The following is a 6,135-nucleotide window of genomic DNA, read 5'->3' on the forward strand; positions in this document are numbered from 1 at the left end:
GTCCAGTTTTAGATTCCGATGCTTCACTTGAGGTTTACTGTATCCCTTGGACCTTCTTATTGACGATGAAACACAGAAATTGCATCCGGAATTAATACAATTATCACAATGCCGACTTAAGTACAAGAGGACTGACACTCTCACTTTCTATGATTTGAACCTCTCCTGTGAGTCCAGTTTTAGATTCCGATGCTTCACTTCAGGTTTACTGTATCCCTTGGACCTTCTTATTGACGATGAAACACAGAAATTGCATCCGGAATTAATACAAATACCACAATGCCGACTTAAGTACAAGAGGACTGACACTCTCACTTTCTATGATTTGCACCTCTCCTGTGAGTCCAGTTTTAGATTCCGATGCTTCACTTCAGGTTTACTGTATACCTTGCACCTTCTTATTGACGATGAAACACAGAAATTGCATCCGAATTTAATACAAAAGGCCCAATGCCGACTTAAGTACAAGAGGACTGACACTCTCACTTTCTATGATTTGAACCTCTACTGTGAGTTCAGTTTAGACTCCGGTGCTTCACTTCAGGTTTACTGTATCCCTTGGACCTTCTTATTGACGATGAAACACAGAAATTGCATCCGAATTTAATACAAAACGCACAATGCCGACATAAGTACAAGAGGACTGACACTCTCACTTTCTATGATTTGAACCTCTCCTGTGAGTCCAGTTTTAGATTCCTATGCTTCACTTCAGGTTTACTGTATCCCTTGGACCTTCATATTGACGATGAAACATAGATATTGCATCCGAATTTAATACAAATGGCACAATGCCGACTTAAGTACAAGAGGACTGACACTCTAATTTTCTATGATTTGAACCTCTCCTGTCAGTTCCGTTATAGATTCCGATGCTTCACTTCAGGTTTACTGTATCCCTTGGACCTTCTTATTGACGATGAAACACAGAAATTGCATCTGAATTTAATACAAAACGCACAATGCCGACTCAAGTACAAGAGGACTGACACTCTCACATTCTATGAGTTGAACCTCTCCTGTGAGTCCAGTTTTAGATTCCGATGCTTCACTTCAGGTTTACTGTATCCCTTGGACCTTCTTATTGACGATGAAACACAGAAATTGCATCCGGAATTAATGCAAATATCACAATGCCGACATAAGTACAAGGGGACTGACACTCTCACTTTCTATGATTTGAACCTCTCCTGTGAGTCCAGTTTTAGATTCCGATGCTTCACTTCAGGTTTACTGTATCCCTTGGACCTTCTTATTGACGATGAAACACAGAAATTGCATCCGGAATTAATACAAATACCACAATGCCGACTTAAGTACAAGAGGACTGACACTCTCACTTTCTATGATTTGAACCTCTCCTGTGAGGCCAGTTTTAGATTCCGATGCTTCACTTCAGGTTTACTGTATCCCTTGGACCTTCTTATTGACGATGAAACAAAGAAAATACATCCGAATTTAATACAAAATGCACAATGCCGTCTTAAGTAAAAGAGGACTGACACTCTAATATTCCATGTTTTGAAACTGTCCTGTGAGTCCAGTTTTAGATTCCGATGCTTCACATAAGGTTTACTGTATCCCGTAGACATTCTTATTGACGATGAAACACAGAAATTGCATCCGAATTTAATACTAAAGGCACAATACCGACTTAAGTACAAGAGGAGTGACACTCTAACTTTCTATGTTTGGAACCTCTCCTGTGAGTCCAGTTTTAGATTCCGATGCCTCACTTCAGGTTTACTGTATCCCTTGGACCTCCTTATTGACGATGAAACACAGAAATTGCAACCGAATTTAATACAAATGACACAATGCCGACTTAAGTACAAGAGGACTGACACTCTCACTTTCTATGATTTGAACCTCTCCTGTGAGTCCAGTTTTATATTCCGATGCTTCACTTCATGTTTACTGTATCCCTTGAGACCTACTTATCGGCGATGAAACACAGAAATTGCATCCGCATTTAATACAAATGGCACATTGCCGACTTAAGTACAAGAGGACTGACACTCTCACATTCGATGATTTGAACCTCTCCTGTGAGTTCAGTTTTAGATTCCGATGCTTCACTTCAGGTTTACTGTATACCTTGCACCTTCTTATTGACGATGAAACACAGAAATTGCATCCGAATTTAATACAAATGGCACAATGCCGATTTAGGTACAAGAGGACTGACACTCTCACTTTCTACGATGCGAACCTCTCCAGTGCGGTCAGATTTAGATTCCGATGCCTCACTTCAGGTTTACTGTATCCCTTGGACCTTCTTGTTGACGATAAAACACAGAAATCGCATCCGAATTTAATACAATTGGCACTATGCCGTCTTAAGTAAAAGAGGACTGACACTCTAACATTCTATGATTTGAACCTCTCCTGCGAGTTCAGTTTTAGATTCCGATGCTTCACTGAAGGTTTACTGTATCCCTTGGACCTTCTTATTGCCGATGAAACACAGAAATTGCATCCGTATTTAACACAAAAGGCACATTACCGACTTAAGTACAAGAGGAGTGACACAATCTTTCTATGATTTGAATCTCTCCTGTGAGTCCAGTTTTAGATTCCGATGCTTCACTTCACGTTTACTGTATCCCTTGGACGTTCTCATTAACGATGAAACACAGAAATTGCATCGGAATTAAATTCAAAAGGCACAGTGCCGACCTAAGTAGAAGACGACTAACACTCTCACTTTCTATGATTTGAACCTCTCCTGTGAGTCCAGTTTTAGATTCCGATGCTTCACTTCAGGTTTACTGTATCCCTGGGACCTTCTTATTGACGATGAAACACAGAAATTGCATCCGAATTTAGTACAAAAATCACAATGGCCACTTTAGTACAAGAGGACCGACAATCTTACTTTCTATGATTTGAACATCTCTTGTGAGTCCAGTTTTAGATTCCGATGCTTCACTTCAGGTTTACTGTATCCCTTGGACCTTCTTATTGACGATGAAACACAGAAATTGTATCCGAAATTAATACAAATGTCACAATGGTGACTTAAGTACAAGAGGACTGACACTCTCACTTTCTATGATTTGAACCTCTCCTGTGAGTCCAGTTTTAGATTCCGATGCTTCACCTCGGGTTTACTGTATCCCTTGGACCTTCTTATTGACGATGAAACACAGAAATTGCATCCGAATTTAATACAAATGGCACAATGCCGACTTAAGTACAAGCAGACTGACACTCTCACTTTCTATGATTTGAATCTCTCCTGTGAGTCCAGTTTTAGGTTCCGATGCTTCACTTCAGGTTTACTGTATTCCTTGGACCTTCTTATTGACGATGAAACACAGAAATTGCATCCGAATTTAATACAAAAGGCACAATGCTGACTTAAGTACAAGAGGACTGACACTCCCACTTTCTATGATTTGAACCTCTCCTGTGAGTCCAGTTTTACATTCCGATGCTTCACTTCAGGTTTACTGTATCCCTTGGACTTTCTAATTGACGATGAAACAAAGAGTTTGCATCCGAATTTAATACAAAAGGTACAATGCCGACTTAAGTACAAGAGGACTGACACTCTAACTTTCTATGATTTGCACCTCTCCTGTGAGTCCAGCTTTAGATTCCGATGCTTCACTTCAGGTTTACTGTATCCCTTGGACCTTCTTATTGACGATGAAACACAGAAATTGCATCCGAATTTAATACAAAAATCACAATGGCCACTTTAGTACAAGAGGACCGACAATCTCACATTCATTGATTTGAACATCTCCTGTGAGTCCAGTTTTAGATTCCGATGCTTCACTTCAGGTTTACTGTATCCCTTGGACCTTTGTATTGACGATGAAACACAGATATTGCATCGGAATTAAATTTAAAACGCAGAATGCCGACTTAATTAAAAGCGGACTGACAATCTCACTTTCTATGATTTGAACCTCTCCTGTGAGTCCAGTTTTAGATGCCGATGCTTCACTTCAGGTTTATTGTATCCCTTGGACTTTCTTATTGACAATGAAACACAGAAATAGCATCGGAATTAAATTCAAAAGGCACAATGCCTACTTAAGTACAAGAGGACTGACACTCTAACTTTCTATGATTTGAACCTCTCCTGTGAGTCCAGTTTTAGGTTCCGATGCTTCACTTGAGGTTTACTGTATCCCTTGGACCTTCTTATTGACGATGAAACACAGAGTTTGCATCCGAATTTAATAGAAAAGGCACAATGCCGACTTAAGTACAAGAGGACTGATACTCTAACTTCCTATGATTTGAACCTCTCCTGTGAGTCAAGTTTTAGATTCCCATGCTTTACTTCAATTTTACTGTATCCCTTGGACCTTCTTATTGACGATGAAACACAGAAATTGCATTCGAATTTAATACAAAAGACACAATGCTGCCTTAAGTACAAGAGGACTGACACTCTCACTTTCTATGATTTGAACCTCTCCTGTGAGTCCAGTTTTAGATTCCGATGCTTCACTTCAGATTTACTGTATCCCTTGGAATTTCTAATTGACGATGAAACACAGAGTTTGCATCTGAATTTAATACAAAAGGTAAAATGCCGACTTAAGTAAAAGAGGACTGACAATCTAACTTTCTATGATTTGCACCTCTCGTGTGAGTCCAGTTTTAGATTCCGATGCTTCACTTCAGGTTTACTGTATCCCTTGGACCTTCTTATTGACGATGAAACACAGAAATTGCATCCGAATTTAATACAAAAATCACAATGGCCACTTTAGTACAAGAGGACCGACTATCTCACTTTCTATGATATGAACATCTCCTATGAGTCCAGTTTTAGATGCCGATGCTTCACTTCAGGTTTATTGTATCCCTTGGACCTTCTTATTGACAATGAAACACAGAAATAGCATCGGAATTAAATTCAAAAGGCACAATGCCGACTTAAGTACAAGAGGACTGACACTCTAACTTTTTATGATTTGAACCTCTCCTGTGAGTCCAGTTTTAGATTCCGATGCTTCACTTCAGGTTTACTGTATCCCTTGGACCTTCTTATTGACGATGAAACACAGAAATTGCATCCGAATTTAATACAAAAATCACAATGGCCACTTTAGTACAAGAGGACCGACAATCTCACTTTCTATGATATGAACATCTCCTGTGAGTCCAGTTTTAGATTCCGATGCTTCACTTCTGGTTTACTGTATCCCTTGGACCTTCTTATTGACGATGAAACACAGAAATTGCATCCTTAATTAATACAAATGTCACAATGGTGACTTAAGTACAAGAGGACTGACACCCTCACTTTCTATAATTTGAACCTCTCCTGTGAGTCCAGTTTTAGATTCCGATGCTTCACTTCAGGTTTACTGTATTCCTTGGACCTTCTTATTGACAATGAAACACAGAAAGAGCATCGGAATTAAATTCAAAAGGCACAATGCCGACTTAAGTACAAGAGGACTGACACTCTAACTTTTTATGATTTGAACCTCTCCTGTGAGTCCAGTTTTAGATTCCGATGCTTCACTTCAGGTTTACTGTATCCCTTGGACCTTCTTATTGACGATGAAACACAGAAATTGGATCCGAATTAAATACAAAAGGCACAATGGGGCCTTAAGTACAAGAGGGCTGACACTCTCACTTTCAATGATTTGAACCTTTCCTGTGAGTCCAGTTTCAGATTCCGATGCTTCACTTCAGGCTTACTGTATCCCTTGGACCTTCTTATTGACGATGAAACACAAAAATTGGATCCGAATTTAATACAAAAGGTACAATGCCGACGTTAGTAGAAGAGGACTGACACTCTAACTTTCTATGATTTGAACCTCTCCTGTGAGTCCAGTTTTAGATTCCGATGCTTCACTTAAGGTTTACTGTATCCCTTGGACCTTCTTATTGACAATGAAACACAGAAATTGCATCCGAATTTAATACCAAAATCACAATGGCAACTTAAGTACAAGGGGACTGACTCTCTCACTTTCTATGATTTGAACATCTCCTGTGAGTCCAGTTTTAGATTCCGATGCTTCACTTCAGGTTTACTGTATCCCTTGGACCTTTGTATTGACGATGAAACACAGATATTGCATCGGAATTAAATTTAAAACGCAGAATGCCGACTTAATTAAAAGCGGACTGACAATCTCACTTTCTATG

Source organism: Schistocerca serialis, unplaced genomic scaffold (assembly GCF_023864345.2).
Source record: "Schistocerca serialis cubense isolate TAMUIC-IGC-003099 unplaced genomic scaffold, iqSchSeri2.2 HiC_scaffold_1417, whole genome shotgun sequence".
Lineage (NCBI taxonomy): Eukaryota > Metazoa > Arthropoda > Insecta > Orthoptera > Acrididae > Schistocerca > Schistocerca serialis.